The 21,183-nt window shown below is 42.4% G+C and overlaps 1 protein-coding gene across 1 annotated transcript in view; it reads right to left on the reverse strand.

Moving 5' to 3' along the window:
* The window catches only part of SHISAL1 (shisa like 1), a 73,165-nt gene extending 59,121 nt beyond the window's left edge, over nucleotides 1-14,044 (reverse strand). The window contains exon 1 of the mRNA XM_053977367.1: nucleotides 13,973-14,044. The gene's annotated coding sequence lies outside the window, so the exon portion shown is untranslated. The remainder of the gene's footprint in view (nucleotides 1-13,972) is intronic.
* Nucleotides 14,045-21,183: the final 7,139 nt, after the last annotated feature.

Here is a 21,183-nt window from a genome sequence, read left to right on the forward strand (position 1 = left end):
CCAGGACAAGGAATCTGCTGTCCACTAAATGCCTCTTGTAGAAGAGGGGTGAGTTAAGAGTCCCTAAGCAGAACTCCCCAGGCAGATATTCAGACACCTCTCACCTATCTTTAGAAACTTCCAGCAGCACACAGATCTGTATCTATACTCAGTTCAGTGGAGAGGGGCTTTCCACATGCAAATCAATATGAACATCTCAATTTGGAAGACAAAGAAAGTGCTGCTGACTCCACTGGGTGGAGAGAATTCAGTTGTGCATGATTACATCAAGTCTAAAGAGTCATATCTTCTCTACTATCACTGGCCACTAGCTAAGGGTGAGACAGCTTTAGGAAACCTTATTTCTGGCAGCAGTTGATTGTCTTTTAGTCAAATGTGACAGAGAGGGACAGCTACCGGTTGGTCTCATCATTAGAAATAAATAAGGAATATGGCACTGAAAAAAGACCAGGGAAACATAAGAAGACCGCTGGAAGATGCGGCCTTGAACTTTCTTGAGGAAACAAGGATGTGCCAAGTGAAGAAAATGCAACTATATATAGTGGACAGCAACTATGCAAAATGCAAAGAACCCAGCCTGTTACAAGCAAAAGATATCTGATGTTGAAAGTTGCCCATGGACCTCTGGCAAACTGAGAGCACAGTAACTTCCTGCCACATGAAGGACAGATGCAGGGACTACAAGAGGATTACTTCACTTAATAAGAGCACATAAGAACCAGAGCTTGCATAACACATAGCTGAGAACCATGTCAGTAGGAGAATTAATTCAAAAGTATTCTGCTTCAGAGTTGCGTAGAAGGTTTTAGGAGAAGATAAGCAAGACTATCAGCTTGAAATTAAACAGGCTGCTTATTACATTTGTGTTTGGCATACCCAAGTCAGCAGTTAGCTAAATCATGACCTCCAAACTTAAAGAAAAGGCATTTCACAGAAGGAAGTTAAACTTCCTTCAAGAGCTTCAAGAGGTTCAAGAGCTCTTTGCTTTTGCCACGGCAGAATACAGAATAAAATGCTTCAGTAAATGAACTGAGAAAGGTGTAGCACATAATGGAGGAGGAATTACCCATCACTGAGATTAACTGGTTGTTCATTAGCCAGGCTATTCCTGCATATATCAAATTGCTACCCCAGAGTCCAAGGACAATATTAACATGGTAACAGAACAGATCTCAAAAATTCAAGGACTCAGCAGTCTGTGCCTTAAGACACAGAGCAGAGGTTTTTCTCTCATATAGCTGTTGGAATAACCTGTACAAGCAGAGTATGAATGCCCCTACAGCACAAAAGGAGGTAGAACTTAGATACTGACTGAAATGAACCAATCAAATATGTAGAAAGAGAATGAGGGGGAAAAACCTTAAGAGATAAATGACTCCATGTATTCCCCGTATCTTAAGACAGCACCAGGTTATGTATAAAGCTGTTGGAAATTCAGAATACCTTTACGGTAACCATTAAAGAAATGTATTCTGTAGATTACTTTCCCAGCAAAGAAGGCAAATAAAGGAAAAGCATAGATATTTGGTGATATAAAAGGTTAATTCTAGTAAAACTTAAGTCTTAACCTAAAAGAAATAGCATGACTAAACATGAGTCTGAACAGCTCTAGAAAGAACTAGAATTCATAGAGTAAAGCAAAGAAAGAAGGTAAATTCCCTAAAAATAAAAAGAACATTAACACCACATTTGCAAATGGAGGCACCTCAGATTGTTCAGGCGACCACAAAGATGCTACAACTCAATTTCCTTCAACATTCGATCCAGGTTGCTGTTGTTTGTTGTTTATAGTGTTCAGTGATTGCTCTGTCTCCTCGAGACAAACTCACATGAGGACTATTATCTAAAGAGCAGTCTTCATAGTACTTTGGCTAAGCACACTCTGTGACTCCACCACAAAACAAATTCTTTTGCGACACCAGTAACTGAAACTTGCTTGCCCAAAGAGGTGCTGACTACCTGTCTTCTAGTCAAGATAAAGGCACTAGGAGGGAATATCCCTCAACACCTCGTGGCTCACCGAAAACAAGGATTGTTTCCACATGGATAAAACTTACACTTTATAGGGGAAGGAAGATTTGACAACCTCAGAGGTTTTTCTTCTTGTTTGGTGAGGAGACACATCTTAAGAATCTTTTATATGAGGAACTGCATCCCTGAGAACACATAGTTTTAAAGCAGTCTGAATAAACACTGGGAAACTGATCATGTTGAAGGTCCCTTCTCTCACCACCAAAGAGCCCAATTCCTACTACTGACCAAAACTCTGCACAGGGAGCAAAAACCAAGAGCCATTTCCATCACAGAAACTTTAAATCTGTACAAGAAACACAGCACAACACCATAGTGGGAAAGAGCTTTAGTGCTGCCATCTGAGAAATGCCAAACATCTACAGAACCCTGATGATCAGAGTGCATGCAGGGTATCAGTGCCTCTGCTGTCAGTGGATCATATACCACTGCTGTCATCCAGCCATCAAGATGCTGTGTCTAAGTTAACGGACTTCCAGTGAAGACCAACCTCTATCTCCTTTTTTGTGATTCCAGGTCTCTTTTCCTCTCCCACTGCTGCCCTTGATGCTGAAAACTAGTAAAGCAGGGCTTCCACATTCCCGCTGTTACTCTGGCAAGCTTTGCCTATTCAGTCCTTCAAAGACTCTGTGCCAGAAGGCAAAGAACTGCACAGGATTAAGAGAATTGCTTGACCAAATTTATTTCAGAGAATTCAGGAGTTCCAATTCCTCAAAACTACGACAAATCCCAAGACACACTTTCTCTTACACTAAGCTCCCTCCCTCCTCAAAGCATCCACAGCTTGGAGAACACTTCCTTGCCTTCACCCAGAAATCATTCTAGCAGGATCCATCACTCACTGAGGAACTAGGGGGATAAAATGGTAAATGAAATTCATGCTGGTAAATGCAAAATAATGCAGGGAGGAAATCCCTTTCCCTCAGCACTGGGCGGGCTACTGCATCTTAGAGAGACAGGAAAGCTATAATGAAATTATGCACATCAGTTCTATGCAGATAGTGATTTAGTACTCAGTAACAGATAGAACTTCAGAAGCTGATGAGATAAAAGGGCTGGGAAAGAAAATATCATTATATCATGGTATGATTTTTCTGCATCTCTAGAGCTGGAAAGGGATCAGGAATGACAAGGATAGTAAGGGCTGTAAAATGTTTTCTGTATGCAAAGCATTTGAACAGACTAGGAAGATTCAGCTGGGAAGGAGTTTGATAAAAGTCTAGAAAAGTTTACAAGTGTTGACAAACTGAATAGACAGCAATCCTGCATCACTTCTCATAATACAAGAATTATCAGAGAGCACTTTGAAAAATAACAAAAGGAGGTGGTTTTCCCACACAGCATGCAGTTTAATTGTTCTCTTTATGACAAAAGCTTGCTTATCTTTCAAGAATAATTAGGCAAATTCTATGAATAAAAACTCCCACCAACAGCTATTAAACACCAAACTGACTCTGCTGCCAGACAGAATGCACCTGTGAGGCAGCCAGCCAGAAGCTGAGAGGGTATATCTGGTGAAATACAATTTCCCTATACTTAGATAATAAAACACCTAGCCCATGTAATAGTAACAAGCTAGAAGGATGCTTAACTTGATCCAAACATCCACTCTTACACCCTTCTGTGTCATGTGCCCAGTCCAAGAGTCACACCAGTGACTCTTTTCTATTTTTTCTAGGAAAGCAGCTATTCCCTTTTCCTGTCACAATAAAACAGAAATGAGACCTCACTTTTATTTTATTTTTAAAGAACCTAATATTGTATAGTTATTTATACCTTACTGCATCCTGCTGATCACTTGTGTTTTGATAGCTTTACTTTCTGTTGTACTGTGCTTTATATGGTGCAAAACAAATGAAGGGTTTGTGTTCTGGTGACCTTTAGCTTTGACCAAAAGATGCCACATCACACCATTAAAAAAGCCAGACCATGCAGAAGAATTTATTTTTTAAATTTTAAGTGGCACTTTACTACTTCTGTGTAAAAGCAATGTGTTGTTCAGACATTGTTTCATCCTTCTGATGTGCCAGAACTCCTCATATCATTACATTTGCAGAGATCATTCACTGTTATGACAAAACAAACTTCAGGTTTAGGTGCTGATTTATGTATGTTAAGGCATTGGCCTTTCTGCTTAGCTTGTTGGTAAAATTCTGGATCCCATTCACAGGGGAAGGAAGGCCAGAGAAACTGCCATCCCAATTAATTCCCATTGCATCAGTTGTCATTTGGTACCTCAGAATTCAGGCTCTGAATTTTTGAATTCTTGCTATGAATTCTTGCTGGATCACTGCGTTATGTTTTTGGTGTATCATTACATTTGTTAGCAGCAGCAAGCAGTAGAACACACGGCTCGCTTTACTGGGTCTGCTTTGCTACTCATAGCTAGAAAACTCAATTTTGGTTAAATCCTTCTTCCTGCTCCCCCAAATGAATAAAACCATCATTCTGATGGATTGCACTCAGCTTGGATACAGAAACAACATGTGAGATAATTCTACCTTACAACCCAAGAGGTATTTGTCACAAAATACTCTTTGCACTTACTGAAAGAGGATTTAAAAAATTGTGATTCTATCATAAACAGAGCCATTATGGGCTTAAGAACTGAAGATACCGAATTCCTTGGGGATCACGTTTTAGCTTTGTTTTCAAGAAAAGGACATAGGTAATCTATTCCCTTCAACAAAGCTTTGGGGGTTTTTAGTGGTTTCCTAAACTCTTCAAACTCTAAGTCTCTGGCTGTTTAACCATGGAAAATGCTCTTGTGCAAGAGGATAGCATTTCTGAGGGCTTGCAATGATGATGGCTCTGGAAACAAACTGATCATATCTGTGCTCAACATCTCAATTCACAGGATAAAACATGTTATTGTGGAGAGCCCCTCTGTGCCAGATACAAATTCTCCATAAGGACCATGCAACTGACAGGCATTTTTTGTTGTTTTGGCAGCTGAATTGGAAGAAAATTAGAAAAGAAATTAATGTTTAAATGGGCTAAACATTTGTTTGGTTTTGATGCTTGAAACTAAAACACCAGAATAGTTACTTCATACCAGGCAGAAAGGAAAGGGAAAGGAAAAAGCAAAGGAAACAGGAAAATGATTTTCCAAGTTCTGATCAGTACTGCCTGAAACAAAACCATTGCTACTGGCTCCAGCACCACTTCCCATGGAAGACACGAAGAGGAAGAAGACCCCAACAAATACTTTTGATATAGAAGACTGGCTCATTTTAGAAATTTGTTGGCAGCTGCTGGGCAGCCAGCCCATGGCAGCAGTAAACTGCAAAACTCAGTCAATCCCAACCTTTGTAACTAAAGCAAATGACAAGATTTCCATTTGCCTGCCTAAGCCCATCCAAAAAAGGATACAGGGCTGACAACACAGAACAGGGAAGGCAGAGCAAACTCAGAAACTAAGGAGAAATCTTAGCTTTGATCATGGTGAGTGATCACACTACAGTTTCATTTGCATTATTTATTTCATACAGGGTTTTTAATTGTTGAAATATGCAGGAGGTAGCAAAAACAGTGCTTGCCTTCTGTGCCTAATTATCAAAAAAAAAAAAAAACAAACCAGTAACACAAACACATCCTGCTTAAGAATGACTTAAGAATGACTTCCTTGAGAATATTGCTCCTCTTTTATCTTCCTTGAAAAGCAACTGGCACCAAGAGCTGTGACTGGGGCTTTCTATGACACAAGCACAGTACAGGGTGCTCCTGAAAACCATGGTGGGAGCTCTGGCTTGAGGCTTTAAGGTTGTTCTATAATAACCACTGATTTAAGACTACTGGATTAAATTTCAGTGATCAAAAGAGAAAAATAATGCCTTAAATGTTTCAAACCGTGAAGCCTTGTGAACATGTTTATTCTGTATTTCATTTCCATCACTGCAGTAAGTTTGGAGCTATGTTATTTATATTCAACACAAAGGAATAAATTGCATTATTAATAGTTCTCAGTCACTTGAACTCATGTTCATGCTACTGAAAATTTCCCACTGCAGTCCGAACTCAGAAGGTTTAGGGAGAAGCTAGGTGGAGTTAGGGAATAGTAATCAAGGTTAAAACCTGAACCAAAATTTGCCATAAGATTAACCTGCTTGCAGCTCTCATCACAGAGAGCAGCCCAATAGAGAAGCACAAAATGAACACATGTAATGCAAATTAATTTTAAGGAGAGCTATGTGTGCATGTACATCCATATTAACTTCTCTCTTGTCCAATAGATTCTAGAAAAAAAAAAAAAAAAAGCAGCGAACTTCAGATTCTGGCCTTAGGGCTTAAATGAGTAACTATTGATAGAACTTTCTCCGCTATTAAGATGTTACTATGAGAAAAAAGAGACTGTCTAACAAAGACTGAATTAATGGACTGCATAACACAAAAGTGTGGAAATCTGATCACAGACACAGGTAGTGGATGGGGCTAGCAGGGACCTCTGGAGATCATCCAGCCCAACCCACCCTGCTCAAGGATCACCTGGAGCACATTCCACAGGACTGCATCCAGGTGGCTTTGGAATCTCTCCAGAAAGGGAGCCTGCACAGCCTCCCTGTGATGCTAGTTCCAGGCCTACCCTCACACACCCATAAGCTCTTGACTCCTTCTTCACCCACTCATTGGCAGAGCTCAGAACATTCCAGTTGCTCTATCCCATCAACAGCAGCTCCACCACCTTGCCTTGCTGCCCTGGCTTTCCTAGAAGGAATTTAGCCATCCATGACTGTATTCCCACCACATCTCTGTGGCTGCAATGAGATCATGGCCACAGTGATAAAGAGCAGAAAGGCAAAAGTAGTACCACTGCTGCCAATTCCCTTCCTCATTAATTTCTCGTTGTATTTAGCTTCCCTCCCAGAAGTGCATCCCAATTCCAGCAGAGGGGACTCAGCAAAGATTTACTTTCAAAATAGCAGCCCTCAGGCACATGGGGCTTGACCCTGCTCCCATTCAAATAAACAGGAATTTGGCCATGGACTTGCAAAAGTAGGATACCTGTCTTGAGAACAGTTATTTCCTACTAAAGAAATGTGAGAGCCCTGTTCAGTAACTCTTCACTTGTGCCCTTCTACTGTAAATTAAAGGCTAATTGTTTCAAGACAAGCTCGTAGTTTATCAATACAGTTCTGTGCATGAGGCTCCTAAAAAGCAATTATCACCAACAATATAAATGAGCTAGTTTCTCATGTAAAATTTGTTTCTGAGGTAAACAAACCCTCTGGAATTTCAAGGAGCTGCCTTTGACCCACCCTAGCTGGGAGATGAACAGTGAAAAGAAGGAAGGGAAATGACAAGAAGAGTGACAGGGCTTGATCTCTGCAGCAGAGGTGAACACAGTGATTTGTGCACCCTGCTGCTCTTCCAGCAGAAGAACTACTTGTCAAAAACCACATGGTAGAAGCAGAACAGCACCACGGGACCCTTTCCATTTGCCACCTGCCCTGAAGGGGCTGTGGGACAGGACATGGCTCAGTGCCACTGCCCTGGCCAATGGCCCTGCACTACAGCAATCCCTCTGCCAGCCCCTTACACGATTTCCCAGAAAAATTCACAGACTTGCCCAAACAGGGATGAGAGGGGCTGCAGCACAAAGTAATAATTAATAATTAATAAATCTCCAAGATGTGTCTACAGAATCTCCTCGCAGTGATTGTTCACTTCCTGGCTGGAGCCCAGGTTTCTAAATCCCTGCCAATAGTATTTCTAAAAATGAATTTCCAGCAATATCTTCATCAACAAAATGTTGCCACATCACAATACTTCACAGCAGAATCACAATGAATTACTCTTAAAACTCCACACAATTAAAAAGGGTAATGAGCATTATACTGAACTTGCCTCTGAGAAGTGGTTTCAGTACTGAGAGCAGCCACTCACTGATTTTGTAATGCAATGACTTTTGCATTACAGCCCAAGAAGCCAGATACTGAACCAGTGTTTTATTCAGGTCAGGGCTCCTTTACCACTAAGGGGAATTTAACTGACAATATGAGTGTTAAAAGAATTAATGTCTTGATTTCACGACAAAATAGAAATGAAACCCATCCTGTGAAGATGTTGTTCAGTTTCCACTAATTTCCATTCACACACTCTTGACAACTCCCTGCTTTGGGATAACTTCAGGACTACAAAATTTTGGGCTGCAGCTTTCAAGTAAATAATTTGAGCAGTCTTTTGTTCAAGCTCTGCATTTTGGAATACGTGTACCTTTAGAAATAGAAATGTTTTGTATCTTGAGGATAGGCAGCTTGGTCTATTATCTTGGCAGCTTTCTGTCCAATTATATGCAATGGTCATACTGAAACAAGACATGAACAAAGAACCCTAAATTAACTCTGGAGTTTAATGCATATTGAACATTTATATTTGCCACGCAAAATAAAGTGTCTGAAGTGGATGCAATTTCCTTGGAAAAGTTAATCTCTCTAGACTTTTGTCTATATTTTCAACTGTTAAAATAGTAATTACCTGAAAAGTCACATAAGGGGAAAGCACATATGCTACATGGTTTACAAGACAAAGCTTTTTTAAAATTTTAATAAATATACTAATTACTGGGCAGTAAGTAAAGAATAATTTAACAAATGTTGATGCTGTTAAGACACCGCAAGGGGAAAAAATGCATTTCCCCAAATGTTCACCACAAAAACAAACCAGTCCAAGATGGGAGATAACCAGAGAAAATTATACTCTGACTACCACAAGCTGAAAATTGTGTGAAAAAGCAGCCCTGAGGCTCTCATGTATGGGAATGCAACACAGATGGCAAAAGCACTAATCTCTATCTTCCCACCACTTCCTTGCACCCTGAAAGCTCTACTTGGACAGAACAGTGCCTTTCTAGTGGCAAAATTAATGGAATACATGGATTTGGGAAATAAAGGAATCACAGATACCGATGAGTTATATTTGGAAACCCTCGACACCCAACAGCCTTTAGGTGATTAATTTGAACCCCTCTGAAAGAAAAAGCCTGTAACTGGAAAGGATTCATTGTTGTGAAACAGCAACTCAGGAATGTCAGTACAATGAGAGCTCCACCTAAAAAAAATCCCCATCCAAATAAAGAAGAAGAAAAAAAGTTTTAGTTAGGAACTAGTCTGGCTAGAGTACGACAAATCAGAGTAGCAGAATTGCATTCCAAAGTTTTTCTTGGTAACTTCCAAGAGTCTCACACATCAGCATGCAAGAGGGCATTTTCTTTCTTCGGGTAAATTGAAATCCTGCTGCCTTTTCTGTTTGACATAGCAAATCCTTTGTGTAACAGCTACTACATCACACCTCACTGCTCGCTCCTGATATCACCTAACGGGCTCAATAAGATTTTATCGGTAACCTGCTGAAGCCTCAGTTGTTTCTCTGGGCAGAATGAGAGCGGATAATTCTTGACAGTGCTGCCAGGAATGCCCTGAGATTTGCTGCTTGCAGTGCTTAGTCTGCAGCCCTGTTTCTGCTAAGAGCTCTGAAGTGAAGCTCAGAACAATGCTTCATGTTCTGTGTTATGTGAGCTTGGGTCTTTATTAGGAAGTTTCTTTCTAGCTACTGAAGTATGTTTAGGAATACATCTTGTTCCTATGGAAATCAGCCCTTGCCTCCAAATAGAGCAGGAACAGACTCCCTGTCTGCAAATCAGAGATCTTGGCATAAAGTGAGAAAATTGGGAGGGCCTGCTAAGCTTCACTGGTGTGGAAAGGTCAGTCTACAAATCAAGGGACTCCCACAGGAGAAGCAGAAGGGCTGCAGCACATACAGAGGGGATGCCTCTCCCTGCCTTATCCCCAGAGAAAATCCCAATTTTACCCCCTGGCTCCTTCCCCCTGCCAGCCTGTCCTGGCAGCTGAAGAGAAAAGGCACAGCAGCAGCATCTTCTCATGGCTGAGGTGCTGCTGAGCCCATCACTCTGAGCAATACAGGTATGAGAGGAACTTGAATTTCAAAGTAATTTGAGCTGACATCTCTATTTTACAAGTAGAAAACACACCCAGGTCCAAAACCTCCAAAATTACTTGGGAGTTTGAGCATGTGAATAATCAGGCATTTCAGAGACAGGGGAGAGGCATCCCTCCAGAATGCATTTTTTAAAACACAGATTTCTTTGGCTTGTCTCAAACTTGGGCCTTAAAAGCCTAAGTAATTTTGAAATTATTATACATGGTTCATTAAAAATATGGTGAGTAAGTGAAAGGTCAGAAAGGAGTTTTTTTACATCTTCACATTTAAGAAGGTTCATTTTTTTAAAAAATAAAATGACAGAAACAGGAGAGTTTTACATTACCACTGGTATGTAAAAATGCAGTCTTTGTTTTATCTTAAGTTTGGCCATTAAATTCTAATGAAAAGCATAAGTCAATCTACCATATAGAAGAGATATCACTTTAAAAGTCAGGTTTTCATCTGCAAACCTTTCATATGGAACAATCCTGCCTCAATCTAAAAGATTGGTTTATCAGAAGTATTGATTATTAGGTTGATTTTGAAACGAAGACCAAACTAAAAGCCCTATAGCTAAATCAAGTACACTACCATTTGAAATATAAACACGTTACAGTAGCTTTTGAAGAATATAATTGAGGTGCCAACTGGAATTACAGAAACATCTCTCATACCTTCCTAACACCGTTACTTGCTCCTGTTAAATGAGGTTGTGCATTTTATGAACTCAAAAAGTATACCTGGAAACTCACCTTCCTAACCCTCTCCTAAAAAAAAAAAAAAAAAAAAGCCACACACACAAACAAAAAAAAAAATCATTTTGGATATTTAGGGCTGTTCTCTGCCCTTCACAAGCCCCTTGCTGCCAATACGTCTATTTTAAATTCATAATGGTCTTATTCTTCCATCCAGAAAACCAGTACATCCAACCTGACAGTAAACAGGAAAAGCAGTGATGAGCCATTCTTTATTTTCAAGCCTTTGGAGCACAGGTCTGTGAACTTTTTCTCTGAAATCTGTTTCCATCAAATATAATCAGCAAAATGAATGCTAAGGAACTAGCCCTGGAAGTAATTCCTCCACAACATCTTCACACTGACCTCCAACGATCTCACTGGTATATAGATGCCAGTGACCAAGGACCTAGACAGGAAAAACGTTGGCTACAATTTGTCATTGTGCTGCACTAACATTTTGCTGCTTTCACAGAGATCTCTCTAGGCACAATATATGCAAATATAGCAAAACTCTACATTCCAAAGAATGATGATGATTAATGGGGGTAGGGAAAAATTATAATAGAGGGGTACGGTGACTTGTCCAGAGTAGATCAGTTGCAGAGAAAGGAGCTCAACAACCTCCTCTAAATACTGGTCCAGCACTTACTCATCCCAGGTGTGGGACTTCCAACACCAGAGAAACAAAGAATATTAAGTCTATTTCCACACAACAGCAAAGTTTGAGCAATTGGCTGGTTGAACAATTTGTGGTATCTTGAATATGAACACCATTAGAAATATTTTTGTTTACAAAAACCAGTGTACATTATATCCAAGTTACTTTGGTATAATGTTGAGTAAAACACAATGCAAACCAGTATCATTATCCATATTTATAGTCTTAGCCTTCATGTCTATGTACTTTTTCCCACTCTCTCAAACAAAACACTTTTATCAGTGACAGTTTTACATATTCAGATACCTTCTCACAACCTTAAGTGATTATTGTTCTGAAAATATCTAGAAAAATAATAAGGGCTTGTAACAAATTATCTGTCTTGCTGTCTGTTATGTCTTAAAAAATATAACTAAGAATTTTTTCCCCCCCTCATGGCATCTAGGGTTTGAAAAATCAACTGGAATATCTGTTGCTCTTACTACCACCAATAATAAAAGGCTGAGCTTTAGAGATGTAAAGCACAGAGTAAAATCTCTCACTTTGTCTCTACTCGCGTTGCCTGTGGAGCACTAAGTACTAAAAATGTAATTATTCAGCATGGAAATATAAGTCAATTACATCCAAAGTAGACATGATGACAACTAAGATTTTTGTTCTTTTCTTTCTTTCTGTTCGCGGGATTGTCATTAAGTTACTTCACTGGTAACTAGTGGCTGGTGATGGTCCTCAACTCATAAGAAATATTTTCAGACAGGTATCTCACTACTGAGTTGCTAAAAAACAGAATATAAAAGTGAAGGTCACAGGCTTTAGTGGTATTTCAGTAAAAATACCTTTAGGGTATTTCAGTAAAAGCTTGAATTTGCCTACTCTAATGCATTTGGAATGAGGCAGATGTTTTAGCACTTTGCTGGACGGAGCTGAGGATAGACTCTCTCACAACATGAAAGAGAGTTATCTTATAACAGTTTATTCACTGAGAAGGAGTGAATGAATGCTTCATACAGAAGTTCCCCTACTATTATAACTTCCTACTCCTGTAATCTGAAACAGTCACAACTGAACATCTCTCGGGCAGTGTCGCAGAACTGAATATTCTAAAACATTCCTTACACACTCCCAAGGCTTCTCAACATAACACTACATATTAAACTGTCTCTTTCAAAACTATGAACATTTGCAGGAGAGCTTCAGATGTTTAACCTAACATATAGTTAAAACTGTGCGTTTGCTCATTCTCGCTAAAAAAATCTTTTAAGTCCCTCTCAGGTTGCAGTGCTAAGGCAAGTGATTAAGACTGGCATTCAGTTTCACAGCATTTTCTTTCCTTACTCTTGCATCTTCTCACTGGAGGTGTACTCTTTGTAACAGTGGATATTCCACAAATTTCAGAATGCTAAAGACTCTCATTTTTACCCGATTCTGAAGATGTTAACCAAGGAAAGCATTTAAAAACGTCCTTTGAACGACTATTTTCAGCTGGATGGTAACAGTTCACATCTTTTGAAGACTAGGGACACTGTGCTATGTTAAATAAAGACTGGAGTTAAAAAGGAGGATTTTTACCACTACCATTAGGGAGAAGGAACATATGTTCACTTGTAACAGAGGACAATACACTCATATACTCGGTTTTAACACTATTCCATCTTAGATAAAGTGTTTTGCTTGATTAGCTCAGAGCACAGGTGCAAGTGAGTGACATTTCCTTTTGCTGAGCAGAGTGGGGTAGGAAGAACCTAAAAAGACCTGTCAAGGTCACACCACAGCACGATGACAAAGTTACAGAGGAAGTCATCACTGATTCCCAGCTCAGCTGCAGCAGAGATTGCAACATGAAGCTTCTCAAAGGTTTCTGTGCTACCAAATGACACACAAGCAGAAAGATAAGTAAAATCAACAGTTTTTAGCACTAACTCAGGAGTACTTTGAATACGAGACAAGTCAGACCACATCTTAGTTTGAGCTTTACAGCTAAATGAGGTAATGCAGCAGAACAAATACTCAGAAACCTTGTGTAACTCTGACATTTGCTTAATCACATCCACGTATCTTTAAATAAGTCTGGGGAAATCGTAGAGCGTTGGAGGAAAAGCGAAGAGGGGCCACAGGGTTTATTCGCTTGTTTTTGTCCCCCGTGACAAAACGGTACTAGTACGAATATGAAAGGAGAGAAAATCGGGCAAACAGATAACCCCGAAGGCTCCGAGGGGTCCCGTTGTCATGGAAACAAGTCGCCGCTAATGAGCTTTCCGCGGCATGACTGATTAATACCCGAGCCCTGTAAATAAATATTGATGCCGAACGCAGCCAGACACGCAGGCAGCAGCTGGATCGAGCTGGGCGAGCAACAGCGCAGCGCGCACACGCCGCGGCTCCCCGCGCACAAAGGGGACCGCACAAAGTTTCCCGAGCGCTGCTGCCACCGCGCTGCGCGGGGGAGCGACGGCGGCCACCGCGCAGCACAACGCGGGTCGGGCCGGGCCGGGCGCTCTGGCCCGCTCCTGGTGCCTGCAGGTTTCCAGCAGCGCTCGAAGCAGCGCTGTCCGGCACCGCCACCCGCCCGGCCCCGCACAGACAGACACACGGACACGCCAGCCCTCACCTTGCGCTAAGTCGCTGCCCGCGCACAGCCACTTTTCCCGATAGTTGCCCGGCGAATCCACGAAGGAGAGCGCGGCTCCGGCGTGTGGCCGGGAACTGCAGCGGTGGCACCTCCAACCTCGGGGAGCAGAGCACGGTGCTTCAGCCGGCGAGCGGGGGGGATAAGGCACCGATGCACAGAAGCTGCTGCTGCTGTCACCTCTTTCCCCGGCTCCCCCATCTCCTCCTGTCCCCGCCCGCTTCTCCACCTTCTCTCTTCCTCCCCCCACCCCCTCTCCAACCAGCTGTTCTCGCTCCACCTGGGCCAGCTCTCCAGGTGCCTCCCTGCTCCCACACGCGTCCCCTACCGCAGCTGGAGCTCCGGAGCGGCTGTTCCGCCTCTCGCCGCGCTGGCTCCGCTGTCCCGCACGGAAACTTCCCCGGCCCCCAGCGTTCCTGTCTGTACGGAGCGGGCTGCTCGTCTCGGCCGGTGACATCGCAGCGGGGACAGGCAGAGCTGCCCGGAGGTGACCACTCACCTCAGCAAAGCCCGGCTCCACTCTGCCGGGATGGGGGTGGACGCGGCGCTGGCGGCATCGCCAATGGAGATGATGCGGGGCGCTCCCCCCGCCCTCTCCCTGTCCTGCTCCTCTTGCGGGGTTTCCCCGGGGAGGGACGGGACGCGCCGCCCGGGCGCTGCCGGCACTGCCGGGCCGCCTCTGCGGTGCCGCCGCCCGCCCTCCTGAGCTGCGGGGAGGATGGATGAGGGAGGGGGCGCTGGCAGGGCGGGTGCGGCCGGAGCGGAGCCGTGCGGTGCTGCTCTGCGGTGCACAAGGATCGGCTTCCCCTGGGCAGGCTGGGCCAGCAGGCGACAGTGCGGCGGCTTGCCCAGGGCTTCCAGCCAGGCGCTGTTCCCTGCCCGGCTCAGACCCGGGTTCGCTCCCCGCTTTTTCTTCTTCTCCCTTCCCGCACGCCGGCCTCCCCTCCCAGTCGTTACGAGGGCACTGGGGTGTACGTTCAATTTTAAGAGTATTATATGAATAAATAGCGATTCGGTGATTTAAAATTACTCTGCGCGCATCCATCCGGCAGCCTGTTAAGAAGCAATCACCTCCAGGCACGGTTTAATCGGAGGGATCCTCCGGTGCCTCCGGCGGGGCTTGCCCGGGGAGCCGCGGCCGAACGCCCACCTGCTGTGGGGCTCCTCAGGAAAATTCCTTACGGGAGAGCTCTGCCCGGCCCGGGAAGGCCGTGCTACCGGCGGGAGGGACGGAAGGACCCCCGGGAGAACCCCGGCCTCCGCCTGGGAACAGCCCCAGAGTTTGTCCCACGTCTCACTAGAGACTAAACCAGCCCGGACTAGGCAAGGGTTGGCCGTGCAGCCGGAGTTTAGACGCTGGAGGAAGCGCACGTCCTTAGAGCAGTGGAAATGTGGCTGTTATTACGGCGTGACGCCAGCGGGCACACGAACAGGCAGCGCGGAGTGAGCCCTCCAGGCTCCTCAGAGCGATTCTCGAACTCACCTGCGCACCCGGCGGCCCCTCGCTGCTGCAACAGCAGACCCGCGGCTCCGAGACAAAGACTAACGCAGCTCCGAGATAGAGGAGGATAGGCACAGATTTGAGGGCTCAGCCCTCAAAAGATGGCTAAAGCTTCCCTTTCTCCCCCTCCTTCCTTTTGCATCGCACCTCCAGAGCCCAACAGGTGGTTGTGACCTCAGAGAAGTTCTAAGCTAATCTAAGTAATGTCTATAAATGACCTCTCGCATGAATTCACATTATAAGAAAAAAAGATTTTTCATTTACATTTTAATGCATAAATCATGCAAAGTAGGGAGCTCCAGACACTGTTGCAAGAGTGATGACTCATGCCCACCACATGTACATTATTTATTGTCTGAGGACGGGACCGTGTTTAAATTAGGCTGCTGGATAACCTAATCTAGATGTTCTGAACTGCTTCCCTATAATTATGTTCTGGAGAAAGTAAAGCATCATTTCTTAACCCTAGTCTCTCTCCCTGAAACGTTTTAATTCAGAGACTTGTGTGGAACTACATGTTTTGAATTCCCTAGCAGGTGGAGTGTTCTTTCCACAGGCAGTGCACATGGAAAGGAATGATCACAGATGTACTTCTCAGATCAGGCAGGAATGTAAACTGTGGCTTTCTGCACATTAGCAGATAAAAGCTGTAAGTTCAACAATTTCAAACAGAAATGAAGATACCCTTGTCAGCTTGTGCCAGTTTCTCATACTGGAATGTCTCATTACACGGCTATGTTAAACTAGGCTTCACCATCCCATTGCGACTAATTCTGTTCCAGACACCAAAAAAAAAACTCCTTATGGCTAGGTGGGCTGCTGTTATTTTTTCATAAAATAATTACAGAGCAAAGAAATAGTGGACCACCATTTCATCTGTTTGTTTCCTTCTTACAGTCCTGTACAATTGCCGATTTCTCTATTTTATTAAACCTTGAGAGTATAAGGGCAAAAAGCTGTTCTGTTCCTTGTTCTTAATTTGTTTTTCCTTCTTTTCAAGCAGATGGTATCAAGGAAGCTCTTCCCACACATACACAAAGATTCAAAGCCATTCCTGTGAGGAACTCGGGCTTCAGCTACTCCTTTTGTTCTGCTCTCTTTCTGTGAGAGTGCCACACTCTCACCCTCACCCACTTAATTTTTGTGAGTGACCAAAGGAAAAGCTATAGCCAGAGTCTCCTCTAAATATGACATAAAGAATTCTGTGGTACACATGCCTATTTTGTGAGGAGCAGACTTTTTCCAGTGGATAAATGTGTGAGGGGAAAGATCAGGATGGGGGGTGTTTATTTTTGCTCGGTATTTTGGAGGAGAGAAATGCTGGACTTTTCATAGTTTGAGCTTTAAATTGGCTTTTGGTCCCCAACCCAAAGGGCTGAAACGCAGCAAACAGTAATAGGGAAATGCAAATTATGACAAGAAATTAAAATTAAATCCTGATCAATGATTCTGTCATCCCATGCTACTGCCAGATGCAGCAGCCAAATGCTTGTGTCCCAACAGCCTCATTATCATCTGCTTGATGTTGTGTGGCTCTTTTTGTAGTAAATATAAAATAAAACCCATCTTATATTTTAGCAAGTCGGTAGACACTTTCCATTTTCTAAAATATCTACAAGTCTTCCTGCTCTAACACTCCTGTCTCACAAAATAAAAGCTGTTTAAAATCATGACTTCTGCCATGGTGCAAACTTCAAGTACCTGTCTCGGTGTGGAGGGTGACACCAAACAGAGGATGGGTGATTTAACTATCACTCTTGCCCAACCCAGTGCTGTAATTGGTATTAGGATTCAATGCCACTGAGTGTGGCAGTGTTCTCAATCAAACCTGTACTGCTTCAAGGTTTTGAAGTTAAAGCTCTATATAAAAATACAGAAGATGGTTAGAATCCAAGAAGTGATCATTTGCTTAATGTGGTATAAAGAAACCTTAAATGGGAACCTCATTTGGGCCTTGGGACGATACCACAGTAAAGAGTAGAATATTGAATAATAGCATAAAGTTGTTATTCAAAGATTTTTTTATTTCTCTCTTCTGAAGTTAGAGAAAGGCACTATTTTAAAGTTCATATCATATGAACAGCTAATTTTCTATTTTAGCCCTTACAGGCCAGCTCTGCTGGCTCACATAAACTAACTGTGCTCCCAGGGAACCTCCCACTGACTGCAGCAAGGACAAGTTCACATCCCAGGCTTTATAGTACAGATTCTGTGCTGAAACAACTGTGTCAGGGGCCAAATGCTGCAATGAGTTGCAGGCATGAGTTATACATGAAGATAAGCATGTGTCTAAGCCTTTGTGGGTCTGACCCCAAATTTCTCAAGTACTCATCACTAAAAATGAAAATCCAAAAGCCCTATTGTTTCATCCTGGGAATTCCATGCAATTTCATCCTCTATATGAGGATGAAACACTTCATGTTTAACATAAAGTTTTTTCCTGGCAACATCAGGAAGTCTTGATAATGCATTATATGCACAGAAGTACAGCATGCCAGTATCAGATCCATTTTTAAAAAGGCTAGTTCATCTTTTAGCATTCTTAATAGTTTTCATTGGACTATTATGACATGAAATGCATGGTTTCCACACAGTGTTTGGAAAATACCATAAGTAAGACAGTGTTTCAAATATTGTTTCAGTCATTGTTCATAATTCGTCTTTAAATATCACCTAGGGGGAACCTGCATGGGTTTTATTTTGTAAGGGACTTGCATGCTGGCAAGGTGCATTAGATCCTTCCAGATGAGAAGTGTTGGCATCTGGAGTGAATTAACAGTCAAAGTGCTGACTACAAAAAGGGCAGTCCAAACTCAGGTGGTTTGGATATGGTCCTGGCTACCACATGGTCACTGAAGATTGCTAAAGATGGTTTTTCAAAGCTAAATGTCAAAGAAATGACTCAAGGACAAGCCTTACTCTTGCTGGCTGTATACTGTATATGTGTATATAAATGTATATATGTATGCTTCATTTTCAGGAAAATATATATTTAAAAAGTGGATCAGAACCAAGAACCCTGGCATATACTTCTATAAATATTCTTGAAGCTGTGAGTTTGAAAATGACTACCTTTAACATAAATCATTGGGTATTGTTTCAATTAGCTGGGGTTTCAAAAAAAAAAAAAAAAAAAAGGAAAATAACAGAGGCAAAACAATAGTTAATTATAATAGTGTAAGGACATCTATCTGTGTGATTTGTGCATGCATATAGGCACATATACATAAATATACATTTTCAAGCCCACCTTCAGAGAAGTAGAGTGGGTCACAACATTACACAGTGCAGATGCCACTGCATGATAGCTGGTGGTAAGGGCTTGTAGATGAGTGGTAGATCCACCCCAGAACACACACAAATGTGTGGGATTGGCATTCATCCTGTTATGCCAGAGGGAAGGATGTTCATTCCTCCTCCCACAGAGTAGCCCACCATGAATTCACAAAGCTCTTTCCTCCACTTGATTCCTAAGCAAGCCAGACTGTAGCACCTCTCTCCCTCTCATATGCACTCCAGGCAGCTGCTGCTCAGAAGAGCAAGAAGGGAAGGGAGCTGTTTTTGTGTCAGCAAATCAAAAATGCTGCTTGCTTCTGTGTGTAGACAGTGGGTTCTGCTACAGTAGCTGACATTTAAAACACATTCACACTTGTCACAGAAATAATACACAGTGTGTGGATTGTCCCTCCCTAGCTCAGCAAGGCCATCGCTCTCCCCACTCCTTTAGATGCTTTCTGCTCTTTGTGTCTAATTGCCAAGGAGAAAATGTGGGACTGCTCCCAGAAGTTACCAGACCTGTGCTATTTGGCTGTGTTACCGTGCACTTGTAAAGCAGAGAGGGGAGAGCTGGAGTAGCCTTCCAGTCTGAAAAAGACAAACCATCCTTCTGAGTTATCCTGCACCCAGCAGAGGACTTACCAGTTCCAAAAGAGTCTGAGCTGGATGGGACTGGATAACTGTGTTGGTGAAGAGAGGAGGGAGGAAGTGGAAAGAAAAAAAGAAAGAGGATTTGGCTCTTCAAAATGCAAGTAGATCTTTGTGGCCATGGTGTCCAGCCAAAGCCTCCAGTTAGGAAAGAAAGAGATGCAGCTTGATGCAGTATTTGGACTTGGATATGGAATCTTTAATAAGAAAAAAAAGTGGTGGAAGAACAATTGCAATGTAAGTAGATTTATGCAAACCAAATAGGAAGTGTGAAGAGAAAAGAGAGCAAATTCTGGGACAAGTTTTATGTTCTCCACAATCTACAGTTTAAATTATTGTACAAATACATATCAGCTAATAGTTTTTCCACAAGTTCAATTTTGTCACTGTTCACTTTCTGTCAGGGATTATTACACAGGGTTGGATTGTTGAACAGTGGCTACATTTCATTCCAAATATGGCTACACTTCAGGGGAGGGATTGTTATTGTAATTGCTGAATTGTGTCAATTTTTAAAGGAGTCTGAGATCCTTGACATGGAAAAAAACTATGCAGATGTGCAATGAGTGTATTTTACTGGAAGATATGAACCAAAGCAGGGAGGAAACCAGCAGGTGGGCTTTCATGTACTTACAGCAGAAGGTTCTTGGGAATCTTTTTTTTTCCCTTCCTGGGTCTTTGACAAAGGGAGCATGTTTTGGTTTAGCTATCTACAACATAAACACAAAAATATCTGGTCTCCCAGATGTGCTGCAGAACAAATTGTTTGTCAAGTATTTTAAGGTTTTCCAAATAAGCGGGAATTTGTATTGTTGTGTTTTGCTTACTAGAAACCAGCAGGAGCTTGTCCACGGCCAACTCTGTCACCACTGGCTCACATTGGGGGGTTTTGCAGGGTGGTACACGAGAGACACATGGGACTGACTCATGTTCATGTTTGTCAGCATAAATGACCTTTCCAGGACAGATTGGTTGAGACAGATTGATTGCTGAGAATATAGGTTAGCTTTAGGTTCCCTGGTCTCTTGGAGTCCTCTTACAGGATACTTAAGGATCTGGTGCAATTAGGGAGAAAAGGAAGGCTGCTTCTCAATGAGTCAGAAAAGGTTTTATTTTGATGGGCGCACAAAATGAGATTTCTCTCTAATCCTCCGTGTAATTCATTGGCATAATCTCTTTGTAGGCACATCATATTAATCCTTGTTATTACAGAGAGGACCTCAAACATGGAAAGTTTCAAAACATGCCATTGTATAGAAAAGGCCAAGATGTTGGGTCTCCCTACTCTTTATACTATAATTAAGATTTACATCATTTATGTCTTAGCAGTTCACTGGAAATAGTCCTTGAAATTAGTATGCGCAGTAAAAAAAAAGGGAAAAGGAATAAAAATGAGAGAAAGTATTTGAATTGAGAAACATGCTGTGTAACATTGAGCCATGCCAGCAAAGGGATTTTTCTCTTGTGTGTGAAAGAACAGCAAAAGTTTGGTGAAAGGGGTTTAATGTCAGTGAAACCCAGGGATTGAAGCCTAGTTTGTAGAATTGTTTATGATTTCCTTTATATTCAACTCCACGGGTTCTGTCACTGCAGAACAGACACACAAGAGAAAATAACCTATAAAACCACAATGTAAATAGGTTTCTCTTGCACAATATTCTGTGGCCACAGGTTTTAGATTGCCATCCGTGGTTTAGGATTTGCAGAGAGTAAATGTGCCTTTATTGTTTTATGGGCATGGCTTATAATCAAAATCCCCTCTATATTA

This window comes from Vidua macroura, chromosome 5 (genome assembly GCF_024509145.1).
Source record: "Vidua macroura isolate BioBank_ID:100142 chromosome 5, ASM2450914v1, whole genome shotgun sequence".
Classification (NCBI taxonomy): Eukaryota; Metazoa; Chordata; class Aves; order Passeriformes; family Viduidae; genus Vidua; species Vidua macroura.